This window comes from Triturus cristatus, chromosome 3_1 (genome assembly GCF_964204655.1).
Source record: "Triturus cristatus chromosome 3_1, aTriCri1.1, whole genome shotgun sequence".
Classification (NCBI taxonomy): domain Eukaryota; kingdom Metazoa; phylum Chordata; class Amphibia; order Caudata; family Salamandridae; genus Triturus; species Triturus cristatus.
In genome coordinates, this window is record NC_140583.1 from 412,075,981 (window position 1) to 412,095,664 (window position 19,684).

Genomic DNA, 19,684 nt, shown 5'->3' on the forward strand with positions numbered 1-19,684 from the left:
AACTGCCAAGCCATGTCTTCCCTGATAAAGAACGTGATCCCCCTTCTGTTTTTAGCACCAATTTGCATCACCCTTCTTCCTTTTGCCCTCCCATGAGCTTGTTGGGACCGGAAGTACAGGTGTTTGAGGAGAGAGTACTCCGGAACAGTGATAACTTGGAGAGGGCCGAGAGTAGACACGGGTTTTGTAATATGAGCAAGCCCGAGTGGACGGCAGTTAAATCTTTGCAAAACAACAGTTCACTGACCATCAAATTGGCCAATAAAGGCGGAGCGGTGGTCATGATGAACACGAGTGATTATGATTACGAGCCAGAAGTGCTACAGCTACTGGGGCCCGTCAAAACTACAGACCATTGGCTCGTGATCCAACTGGTGAGCTACAGGATCTAATAACTGGACTAGTAACGGGGGCGAAAGAGAAGAAATGGGTCACCACCAAGGAAATTGATTTTTTGATCAATACGAAACCGAGAGTTCCGGCAATCTACATACTGCCCAAAATACATAAAGCGCAACGGCCTCCACCGGGTTGCCCGATCGTTTCGGGTATTCAATCCATGTTGGAGCCGTTGTCGCAATTCTCTGACTTTTTTCTACGAGAGTGTGTCATCACCCAACCGTCCTACTTGCAGGACACCACGGATATCTTGAATATCTTGGAAACCCTTGAGTATGATCTCAGTCATCTATTTTTGATAACGATCGATATCGAATCGTTATACACAGGCATACCCAAGGAAACCACGCTGGTGGCAGCAGCGCGAGCCCTGGCGGCATGTGAGTGGTTTTATGAAACGCCCCAATAGTTTGTACTCCAGTGTGTGGAAACAGCTCTAACCAGGAAGTTCTTTAAGTACAAGGAGCAGCTGTACCTCCAAGTGTCTGGCACTTCAATTGGGGCAACTTTTGCCCCTAGTCTGGCCTGCATTTATGTAGGCCAGTTTGAAGCGAACTGCATCAATCATGCATCTAACCCCTTCCAGAATAACATCTGTCTCTGGAAGAGGTTTATAGATGACGTGCCATGCATCTGGTCCGGCACAGAAATAAACCTCCAAAAATTTCTTACCTGGCTGAATGGATTGGATGAATGCTTGAAATTCACCTGGAAGATCAGTAGGGACATGGAGACATACTTGGATTTGGATATCTATGCAGTAGAGTACCGGTTGTGTACCAATGTACATCAAAAACCGACCGATAAGAACTCTATACTGTATTATAGGACTTTCCACCCGCATGCCCTTCGGGACAATCTGCCGGTGGGCCAATTTCTCTGGTATAGGAGGAATTGTAGCACAACAGAGAAGTTTGTGGAGCAAGCTGCTGAATTGACAGATAAGCTAGAGAACCGTGCATACCCCAGGAAAATTGTAAACAGGGCTTGCAAAAGGGCATTAAACCCACCTAAAGCAGCGTTGCTGGAGAGGAACGCTAAAGAGAAAGGGGAGTGCCTCCCGGTAGTCATTACATTTGACCCACTCTCTACAGGGATTCGCCAAATAATCAGGAAACATTGGGACCTGTTGAGTACCAATTGTTTTACAATGCCGTCCCCCAGATTTGCCTTTAAAAGGTCTAAATACTAGCGAGACCAATTGGTACACTCTCGCCCTAGGCAAGAGGTGAGAACCACTGATCTCCCTGCAGGGCACCACCCGTGTGGTGGATGCTCTGTCTGTGGTTTGACAGAGAGGGTGAGTAGTGTGCAACTGGTAGATGTGAAAACGTGGTACATGAATACATTTACCAACTGTAACACTACCAACGTTATTTACCGGTTGACATGCCCATGTGGGCTCCACTATATTGGTCTGACAACCCGGAAGATCAAAATTTGCATCCAGGAACACCTGAGCACTATTAAAGCCAGCAAATTGACCACCCACTTGGTAGTGCATTATCGAGAACAGAAACATCATCACAGAGACATCAAATGGGTTGTTCTGGAGAAAGTGTGGGAGGAACCTTTAAACATTGAAAACAGGTTGATCACTAAGGAGGCCCTTTGGATTTACCAGGAAAGGGCTGACCAACAGGGTTTTAACGATGTTATTGAGTGGCACAAGTTAGTTGCACGCACATAGTCACATAAACTGACGTTTGAAATGAGCATGTTTGGCGTGCCCGGGTCCAGGTGGTGTCAATCTTGTATGTTCCTGGTACCCACATTGTGGAGGTGTTGTGAGCATATTTACTCACCACCCTACAGCATGGAGGGTGATATGGTGAAATTATAGAGGGGGACCTGATCCTCTGTGGTCTTGGATGTATTAAATCTATGTCAAGAAAGGGTATAGAGTTTAAGAACTGCCCTGTATAACCTTACAGATTTGAAATAAAATGTCTTAATCCGGTTTTGAAATGTGGCCCCAAACTGTGGATTGCCATGTGTAGAATGCCATGAAGTAGGTGAAGTGGCGGTTTGCGAATTCATACATGATTAAGCACTGCCCTTTACAACTTTAAAATTTAAAAACAAAATGTTGTGAGTTTTTTTGCAATACAGCCTCCAATTGCAGAGTGTTATGTGCAGATTTCCGTTTATTTTATGTAGCGGCGCTTTTGCTATTAAACATTATTCAAAGGTGATAACATCAGTATACCTGGAGGAGTGGAGTTAGATACATCAGAACACTCTAAGATGGCGGCCAAAGTAGCGGACCTCGTGACCGAAGGTTCCGCGGACTGGAGGGGCGTTCCTAGCCTCCCCCGGCAGAGTTTTAAGAACGCCGTGGAGAAGGAGGCGAGGCAGCGGGGAGGGAGTAGACCGAACGTTATGTTAGAGGTCCTGCAAGCTGTAGAATGGGTGTCAGAGCGGCTGCGGGCATACAGGGGGTATACTAGCGGGAGGTAATCTCTTAAAACCCCACCGTGTTGCAGTTGAGTGGCATCTGGAAATAGACCTATGTGGGTGACAGTCGAGCAGAAATCCCCGGAGCAGAGGGAAGTAATGTGCCAGAATTAGGCGCAGTTGATTGTACATACATTCGATGTGGCACGTGGTCAATTTGTTATCCAGGAGAGAAACACGAGGCCAGTGAAGTGTGCATGCATTTATTGTGGCAAGTGCCCGTCAAATTAATTACGAGAGAGACAGGATTTTTTTTTAATGGATGTTTAAAGGTGTACTTTGCTTGCAGATTGACATAGTGCAACTGAGACTTGAATATTGGGAGACGTGGATGCGTACACGTTTTCTGAACTGGTGGCTGTAGGTATGCCAGAAGTTGGCAACAACCAGGTAAACAATAATGTCCAATGAGTAGTTACAAAAGGAGTGAACGGCTGTTCACAGAGCAATTACTGATGGGTGTCACTCTGTGTGTGTTTTTGTCTATTTTGTCTGTGTCTGTGTTCCACAGGTATTAAGCTGTGAAGTCACAGTGTGGCGTGGACTGACCCCTAGCCCTGAAGAAGTTGCCGATAAAGAGTGTCAGGCAATGAAACATGTTGGCTTCATATGAGTTGAAATGAAGTACGACAGTAGCTCTTTGTTTTCAATGTGAGCAAACACCCAGCAGTGAATAAAACTGATCGTAGTGCGAGGGGGTGTCTAGCTCGTTTTTAGCGGGTTAGAACCATACAATTCATGTAGGGAGCTCTTTTGAGTTGGACACATTTATTTTTCAGTGGAAAGGTACCGATGATGATAAGTGGAGCACACTGATGAGTACCTATCAGTAGTTCCCTGGCGGTTGTTTCCGTGAGGTACCTTCCCACTTTTCACACACTTTTTTTTACACACTTTTCATGATGAAAGGGTGTTAGGAACTGGTGGTGGAGTCACAGACACAGGCAGGATTGTGTTTTTTAGGAATGAGATAGCAAGACCCTGTAAGTACAGCAGAAGTATCATATGTACTATAAGTATCCTCACCAGGAAGGGAGGCAGGTGATGTTCAGGACACTCTATCTATTAGATATAGAGCAGCTTTTTTTGTGATGAATAATTCCCTGGACCGGAAACAAGAATCCTGGCGTTGAAGCAAAGATATTATGAAGGGGGGGATACAGTGGGAACATTTCTTGCCCTTCGCCTCCGTAAACGGGCCACAAAGGCAAACATTGTGAAAATAAAATTGGATGATGGCACGTGGGCTACCACTGAAGCCGCTAAACTGAAAGCCTTCCACGACTACTACTCATCTCTTTACGCACGGAATCCACCCAATCTGGATCAGATTCAGGCAGTACTGGGGGAATGCACTTGGTCTCCGATCGGCCGACACCATGCACAACTCCTTGAGGACCCACTTATACTGGAGGAACATACAGGTGCCCTAAAAGACCTCCCTCTTGGTAAATCCCCGGGCCCGGACGGCCTCCCGGTCTCTTTTTATTGCGCTTTTCTTCCGCAACTTCTAGAACATTTACTTGGCATTTTTAATTCTTTCTTGGATACTGGAGGGCCCTCCGCCTCCATGCCACTGGCCGAGATCGCACTGTTTCCAAAACCAGGGAAGGATCTCACGCTATGTTCCTCTTTCTGCCCCATCGCTCTCTTAAACACGGATCTCAAACTCCATACCAAAATGCTGGCCAAATGACATGGGGTGGGCGGAATTTGCGAAAGTGACTTTCGCAAATTATCGCGAAAATGTTAAAAATCTCCGCAAACATGTGGAAATATCGCAAAGATGCAGAAGTTTTTTTCCCGCCCGTTCGCGGTATTTTCTGCGTGGTTGCGGCTCGCCAACTTACCCATGCTGTTGCTCACGGGCGTGGCCATCTTGTTTTTACTCTTCTCGCGGTGCATGATCGCGAGAAGAAAGACGTGACCGCGCGACCAATGACATTACTGCGGGCGCGAACTGTCGCGAGACAGCGCAAATGGCTACCAACAATCCAACATCTCGTGGAGAACGCGACCGGATCGGGAAAACTTGTCGGCGAATGCGGGGATTCAGGTAAGGCGATCGCGCGCGTGCAAGAATGTATTATTTTACAGCGCGAGCAAGAAACAAATTATCGCTAAACTGCGGAATGTGGAAATTTTGACATTTTCGCGCTCTCCGCGGAATGCGAAAATGTCAAATTATCGCAATTTCCGCGAGCGGAAAAGAAATTTAGCCCAGGCCTACAAATGACTCAACCTGCATCTACCCGGGCTTATTGAGCCAGATCACGTTGGCTTCATTCGTCATTGACAGGGCGCGGACTATGTGCGGCGCATCGCTCATTTAGTCAGGAAGGCTCACCACTCGAACATACCAGGTGCTTTTTGTCACTCGATGCTGAAAAAGCATTTGACCGGGCGGATTGGGTCTTTCTCCGGGCTGTCCTGCATAAAATAGGGCTGGGACCTCGGATGATCGCTAGGGTTATGACTCCCTACCTCCCACCTCTAGCCCAGGTACGGGTCAATGGCTAACTTACGTGTCCCATCTCTGTCCATAGGAGCACTCGACAGGGGTGCCCTCTATCCCCCTATTATTTGCACTCATTGTAGAGAACCTCGCTGTCATGATACGCCAGTCTCCTGATATTCATGGCATCACTCTTGGACGTTTGGACTATAAAATAGCCTTGTTTGCGGATGACCTCCTCCTCACGCTGTCCCGCCCGCAAATCTCTTCACCCACCCTTCATGGGTTGCTTCAGTCGTTCAAACTTGTTTCGGGCCTCAAAATTAACCACGATAAATCATGGGCCTTGAATCTCACATTCCCTGAGTCAGAGATTCCTGTGCACCAGTGCTCCAGTCTCTTGTCTAACACGTGGTCGCAAGCCAATTGGCAAGAATGTAAAAATGCCGTTTTAGAGGATCTGCAAATGTGGAAGTCTCTCCCCCTTGCTGGCTGGGCCGCTTGAACGCAGTTAAAATGTCAGTGCTCCCGAAAACATTATATCTTTTCCAGACCCTACCCACGCATTTCTCGCAGCACCAGATTCAGAACCTTCAGCGTGAACCCACCAACTTCATTTGGGGATGGCATCGGCCACGTCTCTCCAATAAAATACCTCTGCTACCGCGAGACGGGGGGCTGGCTTGCCCCAATTTAATGTAGTATTATTGGGCCTCTCACGTTCGTTTCATTTCTGAATGGATGGCGTGGGAGAGCGAGAAGGTCTTGTTTCATTTGGATAGGGCGGTGACCTGTAGACCCAAATGGGATCTTGCCTGGCTCCCACGGGAGACTCAGTCACGCAGCGCCTATATGGCCATTCCAACAAAAACTGTGCTCAAAATCTGGGATAAGCTAGCGTTGTCCAGGTGTCTCAATTCTTTTCTGTCTCCTCACACTCCTATTGCACGCAACCCACACTACCCGCCTGCCTTGCATTCACACTCCTTCTCGGCCTGGTCAGATGGGGGATGCCGGAATCTACGGGACCTTTTTAAGGGAGATTCCTTTAAATCCTTTGAACAATGCAAACAGGACTTTCAGCTTTTCGAGGGGGCTCGATTAAAGTATCTTCAACTCCGGCACTGGGCACAGGCGTCATCCTCTGCTCAGGGAGTCACCCGCCCTTTTACTCCTTTTGAACAGCTAGTGCGCTCCTTTGTCAACTCCATGGGTCTAATCTCTCGCATATATCAAGTTCTTCAACACACTCCTTGTGCTATCCCACATACCTATCAGTCCTGATGGCAGTCCGACACATCTGCTGGCATCACGCCTACACAATGGGACCATCTGTGGCGAGATATTTTGTAGGTTTACCACAGAGTCTCCCAGTGGTAAACTGCATACAAGGTTAGGACACAATAGTATTAAACCCCCCATAGGTTGCACAAAATGTTTCCATCTTCCTCCCCTATCAGTTTGTGTTGTACGAGCACTGTTGGAGATTTCCTCCACATCTGGTGCAATTGCCCGCACTTGACCAACTATTGGAAGGAGGTCCTTATTCACATCAAACTGGTGATTGGTTATCCATTCCCGAAGCTCTGTCTACAGTCATTTTAGGCCTCAAGCCTTTGAACTTGCTTACCATGACGCGCAGGGATTGGCACCTAAGCTTACATATGCTCGGCGAAGCTAAACAAATCATAGCACTATTTTTGAAGAAGGCTGAAACACCTCCAGTGAATATCTGGTTCACTCTACTATGGCATACTATGCAATGGAGTTGCTCATGGCGCATTTGCAACTCCGAGACACCAACTTTACCAAACTCTCGCAACCGTTAGACTATTTTTACAAACTTGACCATACCCATCTTCAGCCCCCGAAGCACCCCTCTACGCCTATTTGAGGATAAATCACTCCCCTCTGATGCCGATAGACTCTGGGGGCCCAATAGAAATGCCGACTAATATCCTCACTACATGGGTTTACCTCTGCAAGCAGTCATGCTCCTCTCTTTCCATGGCCATTTCCACTAACAGGGGGTCAGTTTCTAGATGTGGGATGCCTTTACCACCTTGCCTCCACAATAAACAGCTCCCCCCTCAGTTGGAACCCTCCATTATCCAACCACTTTCCACATGCCGGGTAGCCTTGCCCTCTCCTAGAGCAATACTTTTGGTCAATGATGGCTTTGTGACGCACCGCAGCCTTGCTTACTGAGCTTACACTCGCCGACCTTTTGGAATGCTTAATGTTGCCCTCCTCCTACTCTCTCTCTTTGATTTTCTCTTCCTCTCCTTTTTTTCTTCTTCTCCTTCTTTCTGTTTCCTGATAATCTTGAGTGCTGTTTTGTTTTTATTTGAATTGTATTCTCTATAGATTTGAAACAAAAAAAATATTTAATTTAACAAATTAAATGTCCTGTAACTTTTTTAAAGTTTATAAATTATTTGTAAAATATTTAACATATTTATATTACATACATACAAATGTCCATTTATTTTTTAAATAATTAAAAAAGGATGTCAAAAATATAATTTTTATTTATATAAGAAAAATTGTATTTTATTATTACCTGGTAGTTAGAAATAAAAACCATTGTTTAGAAAAATATAGAGAAAAAATGCACATATTCATTAAAATGTATAGTGAAATACAATTAATATTTAGAAATGTTATACATCTTCCCACTCTGAACCCTAAAAACCCAACATTTCCCTCCTATAACCTATTACATAAACATAAATCATACACATTAATAAAATTACATTTCTTTATTAAATTTTAAACCAATAACTAAAATAATTTACCAAACATACTACCACAACCATTAACAAACAGTTAAAAACACCTTACAAAAATTCCGGAAACGGTATTATGTACAACAATATTTTCTGTAAAAATATTTTTTTCACCTATATTAAAACAACGCTTAAAGCAATATTCTCACCTTTGAACTTTCTTTTGATTATATTTTTGTCATCTCTATGCTCTTGTCATGATATTTCTGCATCACAATGCTTTCTATTCCATATATTATTCAAACACTATTTTGTACTTCTTGAAAGCACATATACAGTTAGCACATGTTTTCATTGTGCACGTACTGCACAGCACTACATCATTCATTCTTGAGTGTTACCAACTACGGTCACTTCTGTCTTTTCATAATAATGTAAGGTAGGGTAGGGTCATAGAAAGATGTACATTCAGTGCATGCACTAAAAATGCTTGTTCTGCACAGCATTGCTCTATCCTTGTACTGTATCCTTGCCAGGCACACATATGCCCCCTGGGAGTGCAGGAATGCCCACTAGTCACCAGGGATTGTTTTTAGGCAAATTTGAATTAGGGTGAAGGCTGCCCAAAACGGGCATGCCCATGCCCCCACCCCCTCCCCAGCAAAAATTACAGCCTTCCTGCCCCCCCTGATGAATACAGGCCCCAGCTAGGCCCGCAGGACACAAGGGTTCGCTCTCCTGTAATGAAATCTATAAGGAAGTTGGCACGGAAACTGCAAAGTACAAAGACAGCATTTATTAACCCTTAAGGGTGGTCCTACAATCCACACAACACTCTTCAGTATTGCATAGAGTAGCACAAAGAACTTACGTACATGGTCCCCTTTTATACACAATAGAGGGGCTCATAAGTGGGTGGATACAACATGAGGCCGAAGAACATTACCATTTATGGTCATTTTCGATACTGAATCAATATGTGGGCGGAGCTAACGCACTCCTTGAGCCCGCGAAAACATGGTCAAGCAAGGCTAACTGATAACAGATGTGGTCAAGTCTGGGCATGCGCCAGATGGACAAAGGAGCTATTTATAGACTGTTACTAGACAGATTACAAGAGCAACTAACACAGAGGTTGGACTCTACTCGTGGGGAACACGTGGAAGCATGACAATACAAAATGGAGTCCGAACTTCGGTCAACATAACGGAGAAAACATGATCTGGAGAAGGGAATTAATGTCTTTAGTAAATGCTTAATCACATCGTTGTTTCAATTTACAACAGACGACCCTTTCAGCATTTACTGAAGACATCCGGTTTGTTAGGATAATCATCATATATGTCAATTGTCATCATTTCTTCAACTTCTTTAGCTAAACGTTTCTGGTGAGCAACATCGGCAATAGCTTTCTTATCAGCGATACAGAATGATACACATAATGAGCAGAACAAGGGACCACATTGAACACAGATACAGCACGAAAACAGAACCGCTACAATAATGCAGAGACCAGTTAGGACCTTCCATCCCCAGGCAGTAATTAGCGCCCAAAACCATCCAGAAAGGGACCAAGTGCCGTTTTCTGTATGGATCTCAGCTGCAATTTTATGCAGTTTATTGATGGCATTATAAACTGATGGCGTATGATCAGGGATAAACACACAACAGCTACTTCCAATAATTTTACATGCTCCTCCTCTGTCAGCTAGCATAACGTCTAATACCATACGATTCTGCAATGCAACAATTCTAGTAATTTGCAATTCCTCCGTAAGATTCCCAAGAGCAGCAGCAGTCTGATTTGTCACAGCTTCTACCACTCTTGTTAATCTTCGGATCTTCCTACTGTTCAGGGCAGCTCCAACAAAGAAAAACAGTCCTAAGTTAAAATCAATATACTGCTGCAGACTGGTATCAGTCTGATCTACATCGTCAATTGATAAAGTACGTTTATACCTATTTACAGTCACATTATTCAATAATTTCAAATCCTTATGATAAGATGCGGGTGCTAGGAATACAGGAGGTAATAGAAATGACACATAGCATACCCCAGACCACCCAGCCGGCAGACGGTAATAACCTTTATTTCCACACACAAAGTACGTATTATGGGAGGCTAAAAAGGTACTATTGTTCAACCCATCAATGTTCAAAACAGTAATACAATCACTAACACCAACAGGGATAAAACCCACACTCTGGACACACAGGTCCGCTTGAGCTTGTGCTACTTGAATCACAAATTTGTCCTTTCCCACAGTGTCTCTTGTGTTCGTGAAGATGTAGGGAATGGATTCATTGTCTGGTCGGTACTCTTCCCACTCCCAAATTGTCCCATTCGCTTGTGGATACCCATTTTTGTCTTGATGGCATTCTTTATTGAGTCTGAAGAGCAATCGTCCCACTGTCGGTTTTCGAGTGGCAAAAAGCAAAGTATACCATGCTCTACAAGAGCCATTATGAGAGAAAGGAAGTGGTATAAATGGCGTTCCTCCTTTCTTCTGATAAGCTGGCATCATCCCACATATCCAACAGTTCGTAGCATTCGTAGCAACGTGGGTATGATGCAGCATCTGGATGAAAGTATTGTTCAAGTAAGACTGTCGATGCTTCAACTCTTGATACGGTAATGTATAAAAGTAGTGCTCCTCAGGCACCGGAGTTGTCAACACAAGAATTTTCCGGGCGGGAGTTACATCCTCCACGAACCATGTGGTTATCCCAACAATGGCTACTGTCAACATGAACCCTAATGCACAAAGGATTTTCTTTTTCTCCATGTCAAAGTAAAAAATAAAAACCCAATATCTTCCTGAAACTAAAAGTCTGTCAGAACTCTTCCCCTTGGGCAGCGGTTGATTTCTTCACCAGCGGGCCAAGACGGGTGTCGCTACACTAATGCAGGGCTGATCCCCCCCTTGCCTCATCGGCTCTCCGTTTCACTAACCCAAGGGCCGTTCTGACAGTATGTCCCGGTACTGGAAAACTCACTTCCTTGGTCGAAGATGATATCGCCTTCCTCCAGGAGTCGCGTGGTCCGGAAAGAGCTCCTCAGTGGCGTTTGGCTCCGCAGCACGGCCTGTCTCTGCAGCCAAGATTTCTCGTTGATCGGTCAGCACGGCAGGTTCCACCAATCCGGGCGGCACCTTCCTACAGTGCAGGGAATGGATCCAATTCTTTCTGTTGGAGACTCGCACAGCCGTCCTCGTTGCGAGGAGGACCTGCTCAGGACCCACCCATCTCGGTTCCAAGCTGTTTGTTCTGTCAAATATTTTCACCATCACGTGATCACCAGGTCGGAGACCATGTCCTTCACCGGTAGACCGATCAGGGAGCGCCTCTCGGACCTGTTGATGAATAGAAACCAAGTTATCCGTTAACTGTGCCAGATAATCGTTCATCATTACACAAGGTACATCATACACAGCCTTAGGTTTTGGTGGACCCCAAATATTCATTGGGCGTCCGAAGACAATCTCGTACGGTGTAAGGCCAGTTCGAGAGTGCGGTACCGATCTAATTGACAATAACGCCAGTGGCAGAGCGTCTGGCCAAGTCAAGGACGTCGAAGCTTGAATTTTAGCAATCTTAAGCTTCAGTGTACCATTATACTTCTCGACTAGTCCTGCAGACTGAGGGTGGAATACCGCGTGAAACTTCTGGGTGATGCCCAGGCCCTTCAAGACATACTTTATAACATCCGCTACAAAGTGAGGCCCATTATCACTCCACAGAAGTCTACAGACGCCATATCGAGGGAAGAACTCCTTCAGCAGCAACTTCGCAGTAGTCATTGCAGTATTGTCTTTCGTAGGGTACGCTTCAACCCATTTGCTGAAAGCGCAGACCACTACTAGAACATACTTCAGATTATTACAGCGCTCAAGCTGGATGTAATCCATCTGCAAAACCTCAAAGGGTGCAGTAGGTGTCACAAATCCTCCTGCCGGAGTTCGAGTACCCTTTCCTGGGTTATACCTCAAGCAGATCATACAAGTCTGCACCACCCTCTTTGCTGTGCTAGCAATCTCTGGATGCTCCCAGACTTGGGTAAGCAATTTCACAATTGCGGAAGCTCCAACATGTGCTAGCCCATGTGCCATCTGAACCATAGGTTGTACAAAAGCCGTGGGTAATTTCCATCTATCCATCTGCTTATTTCTCCAGCAGCCCTCGTCATCCAGTTCTCCCTCGCTAGCCCATTGTTCCCGCTCTTTGTCAGAAGCGGTCCTTTGCATTTCCCGCACTTCCTCCTTCGCATCATGCCATCTTTCCACCTGTGACTTTACTACATACATGGCAGTAGCACCGGGCTGCATCGCAGTCTCCCGTGCTACTCGATCTGCTAACGCATTCCCTTCTCCAACTTTATCAACTACTTTCCTATGGGCGCTACACTTAACGATGGCAATTTTCTTTGGGTATGTCAATGCGGTTAAAAGATTGTGAACTAACTCTCCATGCATTATCTGTACCCCATGTGACGTTAAAAACCCTCTCTCCTTCCAGAGTAGGCCGAAGTCATGCGCTACTCCGAAGGCATAGCGGCTATCTGTATAAACATTCACACATAGTCCTGTACTGAGCTCACATGCTCGTGTTAATGCTATCAGTTCCGCTGCTTGAGCTGATTTCTGTGGTATGCGTGCTGTCTCCACTATCGTTTGCAATGTGGTAATCGCATACGCTGCTGAAGTCGTACCATCTGGCAGCTTCAGGCAGGATCCATCCACCCACAGTTCTCCATCTACATCTGAAAAGGGCGTATCCTGGAGATCAATACGACCCTTTGTTTGTTCCTCAGTCACGAGAATACAATCATGCGCTTTCCGCGTCTCAGGCTGGGTTTCGGGGTATGGCAACAATGTTGCCGGGTTTAACGTTACACACCTTTTTAACGTAATATGAGGAGCCAAAAGCGTCAACTCATATCCCGTTAAACGGGCACTGGTCAAATGCTGCGTCTTTGTTTGATTAAGCAGGGCATCGACAGCATGGGGGACTCATACCAACAACTTATGAGATAACACAATTCCCTCACTTTGGCGTATTGACACAGCTGTCGCCGCAACCGAGCGAAAACACCCTGGTAATGCTCGGGCGACAGGATCAAGTACAGCCGAAAAATATGCACAAGGGCGCTGCTTATCGCCGTGCATCTGCACTAAAACTGACAATGCACATCCATCTTTCTCATGCACATACAACGAAAAAGGTTTTGCATAATCAGGGGTCCCTAACACTGGTGCTGAACAAAGGGCCTGTCGTAGTTGCTGAAAAGCAGTATCACACTCATCTGACCAAGGGATTGGGATAGGCGTGTCCTTCGTCAAGAGGGCTAACAATGGCTTAGCTATGTGTGAAAACCCCAATATCCACTGTCTACAAAAAGAAACAAGGCCCAAAAATGCACGCACATCCTTCTGTGTGGACGGTCTCGGTGTGTCCAAAATTACTTGGATACGATCCGGTGTGAGCGCACGTCCCTCCTTAGACAAAAGGTGACCCAAATAAGTCACCTTTGGTCTACAGAATTGCAATTTCTTCCTAGAGACCTTATGATTGTGGGATGCTAAAAAGGAAAGTAAGGATAACGTACTTTTTTCACACAACTCCAGGGTGTCAGCCGCCAGCAAGATGTCATCGACATATTGAATGAGGGCGACCCCCTCGAGCAGAACAAAGGAATCCAATTGTCTTTTCAAAGCCTGACTGTAAATGCTAGGGCTTTCTGTGTAGCCCTGGGGGATTCTACAAAAACGATAAGATCTATTATTTAATGTAAACCCAAAAAGATATCGGCTATCGGGGTGAATGGGAATGGAAAAGAAGGCATTCTTCAAATCGATCACAGAGAACATAGTCGCCGTAGGTGGGACCAAAGTAAGCAACGTCGTGATATCGGAAACCACTGGGTACTGGGGTATCACGATTTTGTTCACTTCTCTCAAATCAATTACAAACCGATAAACTCTGGCATCCGTATCCTTTTTCAGTATGGGAAGAATCGGACTGTTACAAATGTTGTAGGGGACTTCCTCCACTACCCCTACCGCCATTAAATCCTGCACTATCTGTATGAGAGCCTCCTCACCCTCCTGGGAAATACGGTACTGTGGGAGGCGTGGTAACACCGCCCCCTCCTGGACGCGAATGTGGACCGGTGGAATCACCATTTGTCCCACATCAGTATCCGAAGTTGCCCACAAAGCACGAGGGAGGGTAGCTAACAGCGCATCCTCTGACATCGCACACATCCGTTCAGATCGGGGGTAATTGTCATTCAATATTACCCGCACACCAGCAGGGGAGCAGCGGATCGTTGCCCTAAAATGCTTTAACATATCAAGACCCATAATGTTATCCGGTGTGTACGGGGCAAGCAGAAACGGACAGGGTGCAGAAAAAGAATCAACCTTAAACATGAGGGGCTGTGAAAGAGGGCTTCGGGAGAGTGTACCGTCAAACCCTACCGATGTGACCATTAAGCCGGATGGGGGAGCCCCCGGAACCAATTGCTTAGACAGTGCACTACGTGTCGCTCCTGTATCCACTAGGAACTGATCAGTAGAGCCCAAAACCTCAGCCGATACATAAGGACCCTTCTGATCGACCGGCACCTCAACTGATTCTAACCCCCATCCAACGCATCCCTATGCATGCTGAGAGTCATGGTACCCCGACCGGTCAATCCCCGACACTTGGTACTGATGCTGGCGATCGAAAACATTTGATCTGTCTCGGTGCTGCCCAGCAGAGTCAAAACGAGCCTGTTCGTTAGAATTCCCTCGAAAGTTCGAGAAACCCCCTCTACCTCGCGGGCCACCGTGGGTATGCCCCTGACGCGATGCATGCAACACCGGGCAGTCCCTAGCCCAATGACCCGATTGCTTACAATACGCACATTGGTTCCTATTCAAATCAGATCGGCCCGAGGGAGGACCATAAGATCCTCCCCTACCTCTATTACTACCCCGTCGGGGCGGGCCATAGACTTGTGCCAACATCACCTTTGTTTTCAAATCTTTCGATTTCTTTTCCTCCTGGCCCTTTGCTTCTTGCTCCTGACGCTCATAATACTGGGTGATAGTCAGGAGGGCCGTCGGTGTAGCGGAAGACCAAGAACTTTCACTCGCTTTTAAACGGGCCGCAACTGCCGGCAGCAGATTAGCCACATATTTATCCGCAAAAAGGTGGCGGCCCGTATCGTCAGTAAGCGACTGGCCACTAAAATCATGAAACGTCTCCTCAAAACGCGTAAAGAAGTCCGCAACTGACTCGTCAACTTTCTGTTTACATGCAGCTAACATATTCCAGTCAATCTTTTTAGGGGGGATAATTGTCTTCAACTTAGCCACAATAGCAGCAGGGAGATCTAAAATACTCTGGGGCGGTTTCTGCGCGGGCTTCCGCTCCCTATCCTCATCCTCAAGGTCAGACCACCGGGCCTTAAAGGTAACTATATCATCTACCTTTCGGACAGATCGCCACATATCCGGTGGTAGAATAAGGCCAAAGAACAGGTCTATATCTGCTAAAGTCATAACGCAAGAATTCAAGGCCCCCTCGACTTCTTCGTAGAAGGCCGCTGGATTCTTGCGGGGGTCAGGCAGCGCATTCTTTAATGCCATAACATCAGCTCTATGCCACGGAGTATAAACCCAATTATACACAAAATATCCCTTAGCATCGGCGGAGGTAATGTCCGAGCTAGTCCCCGCTCCTTTAGGAGGAACATACAAAGGCGCCGCCTCGCGCATTGGCTTAGCATGCACTAGATCGCTCTTATCTGATTGAGAGGTGGATGAGTGGCCTTCTGCGGTACACGAATCCGACTGCGTCTCCTCCCCTGCTCGTTGGCGCGCTTTTTCTTTATGGGCCAGCACCGCGTCCCGCAAGGCGAATAGCCGCCGAGCCGTATCAGGAGCCTTAGAGGGAGAAAAAACACCATCATGCAATGCTTTAGCATCCGATGTCACTTCTTCAGGCTCAAAGACACTAGAATATTTCCGAAAAGCAGCAATCACTTCCTCAGCGAAATGACTCAAAAAATACAATCTCTCTCTATCCTGCCACGACCCCCAAGTATGGAACAATTAATCCACGGACACCTTGCCCTTAAGTGCACGGAAGGAAATTTGCCGAAGCTCAGCCATATGCTCAGCCGATAACATAGACCGCGTATCTACCTTACCCGGACCCGTGACAGAATCTTGTGGCCTCGGAGCACATGCACCAACATAAGGGGGCGGAGAGCGATCTAGTAAATAAAAATCATCATCAATATTATTAAGGACAGGATAAAGTGGCTGCCGAACAGCATATTGACCCGAGACTTGCAGCCTACGCTCTTTCTCTTGTCTCTCCGTTTGTTCTTTGTCCTCCCGACACCTCGCTTCCTGTGCTCGCACATGATCATTCTTCCGTTGCTCTTTATCGAACAGCGCTTTCTCACGCTTCTCTCGCTCACGCACCTCCTTCACCCACAACCGCACACACTCAAACATATCCTGACGAGCACGCCGCTTACACATACACTGTTCCACATACTCAATCTTACGTATATCAAACGATCCATACAAAGGCCATCGCAACTCAGGATCTTTTTTAGTATATTTCCTCCATACTGTGCTGTACATTATGGAAGAAAGACCATGCTTCACATACATATCCCTATTAGGAGTCCCCTCTGGGGGAGCTGGAGCAGATTCCTCGAGGTTCAACCGGTTTCCAAAACAGCAACACCACTTACGGAGTGCGCTAAAAGCAGGCATGCCCAGGAATAATGCAAAATATGCAATATTATAGAAAAAATGGCACTTAATCGTTGCGCCGTTCAAAGTTACACAGCTCCGGAGAAATCTCTCCACATTACCTGCCTATATGTGTTGCAACGCATATATTTTCACAAAGACAAATACAAAATATGACTAGTCATCACAAATCAAACTCAAATAGCCGGACCAGGCTTCAAAAACTCGGAGCAAGTACCGTACACCGGTTCTTACCAATCAAGAGTCCAGATTCCAACTGCCAAGCTCCACAATCGCCCAAACGGCTTTCACGGCAAGACCGACAGAAGAGGTCTCAGTCGAGGACCGGCGCCACCCAGACGGTCAGCTCGGAAGGGAAGGAAGAAAAACCTCGGGATGCCAGGGCTAAGACGCCACTGGCAGTGATCACGTCCCCGGCCAAATTCCTCACCTTCGTCGCGACCAGTCCTTCGAGCATCCGAGTCGCCGATGAGCCCCACGTGACGGGCGCCAATTGATGAATACAGGCCCCAGCTAGGCCCGCAGGACACAAGGGTTCGCTCTCCTGTAATGGAATCTATAAGGAAGTTGGCACGGAAACTGCAAAGTACAAAGACAGCATTTATTAACCCTTAAGGGTGGTCCTACAATCCACACAACACTCTTCAGTATTGCATAGAGTAGCACAAAGAACTTACGTACATGGTCCCCTTTTATACACAATAGAGGGGCTCATAAGTGGGTGGATACAACATGAGGCCGAAGAACATTACCATTTATGGTCATTTTCGATACTGAATCAATATGTGGGCGGAGCTAACGCACTCCTTGAGCCCGCGAAAACATGGTCAAGCAAGGCTAACTGATAACAGATGTGGTCAAGTCTGGGCATGCGCCAGATGGACAAAGGAGCTATTTATAGACTGTTACTAGACAGATTACAAGAGCAACTAACACAGAGGTTGGACTCTACTCGTGGGGAACACGTGGAAGCATGACAATACAAAATGGAGTCCGAACTTCGGTCAACATAACGGAGAAAACATGATCTGGAGAAGGGAATTAATGTCTTTAGTAAATGCTTAATCACATCGTTGTTTCAATTTACAACACCCCTGGGGGGCAGAAATCCCAGTAGATACCAGGGATTTTTTTGGGGGCGAATTTTAATTAGGGTGGGGGCATTGGCATGCCCGTTTTGAGCAGCCCCCACCCTAATTCAAATTTGCCCAAAAATCTCCCTGGCGTCTAGTGGACTTTCAGATCCCCCTGGGGGGGCAGAAAGCCCACTAGACGCCAGGGATTGTTTTGGGAAAAATGTTATTAGGGTGGGGCATAGGCATGCCCATTTTTGGCAACCACCACCCTAATTAAAATTTGCTCAAAAAAATCTCTGGCATCTAGTAGGCTTTCTGCCCACCCTGGGGGCAGATGGGGGTATTAGCCCCCAATCTGCACCCCCGGGGGGCAAAAAGCCCACTAGTCGCCAGGGATTTGTTTTAGGCAAATTTGAATTAGGGTGGAGGCTGCCCAAAACAGGCATGCCCATGCCCCCACCCCCTCCCCAGCAAAAATTACAGCCTTCCTGCACCCCCTGGGGGGCAGATGGGGGCATTAGCCCCAATCTGTCGAGGGGGGGGAAAAGCCCAGTAGATACCAGGGATTTTTTGGGTAAATTTTAATTAGGGTGGGGGTATTGGCATGCCTGTTTTGAGCAGCCCCCACCCTAATTAAAATTTGCCCAAAAATCACCCAGGCGTCTAGTGGACATTCAGATCCCCCTGAGGGGCAGATGGGGGCATCAGCCCCCAATCTGCCCCGCCGGGGGGGGCAAAAAGCCCTCTAGACACAAGGGTTGTTTTTGAAGCAAATTTGAATTAGAGTGGGGCAGCATAAAATGGAAATGCCCATGCCCCCACTCCCTCCCCTGCAAAAAATTGCAGCCTTTCTGCACACCTGGAGAGCAGATGGAGCAGTAGCCCCCAAGCTGCACCCCCCGGGGGAGCAAAAAGCCCATTAGATGCCACGGTTTTTTTGGGGACATTTTTATTAGGGTGAGGGCATTGGCATGCCCGTTTTTGGCAACCCCCACCCTAATTAAAATTTGCTCAAAAAAATCCCTGGCATATAGTAATCTTTCTGCCCCCCGGGGGGCAGATGGGGGCATTAGCCCCCACTCTGCACCCCTAGGGGGGGCAAAAATCCCACTAGTCACCAGGGATGTTTTGGGGCAAATTTTAATTAGGGTAGGGGCATTGGCATGCCCATTTTGGGAAGCCCCCACCCTAATTAAAATGTGCCAAAAAAACTCCCTGGCGTCTAGTAGACATTCAGCCCCCCCCCCCCCGGGAGGGCAGATGGGGGCATTATCCCCACATCTGCCCCACTGGGGGGCAAAAATCCCACTGGATGCCAGTATTTTTTTGGGGGCAAATTTGAATTAGAGTGGGGTTGCCCAAAACGTGCATGCCCATGCCCCCACCCCCTCCCCTGCAAAAATTACAGCCTTCCTACTCCCCCTGGGGGGCAGATGGGGCAGTAGCCCCCAATCTGCCCCCCCTGGAGGGCAAAAAACCCACTAGACACCAACAATTACGCTGACAAAGTGCCTAGCTGTAGTTTTTGAATCCTAGCTCTGCCGGCACCTAGGGAAACCTACCAAACCCACACATTTCTAAAAACTAGACACTCAGGGGATTCCATGGAGGTATGGCTTGCATGGATCCCCCAACGTCTCCTTACCCAAAATCCCCTGCAAACATCAATTTTATGTGTGGGAAAGTTGTGGCATCACCAGGCTGACACAAATTTCCTACCACTCAGCATTCCCCCTGGTCTCCTGCTAAAAATGGTCCCTCACTCGTGTGGGAAGCCCAAGTACCCGC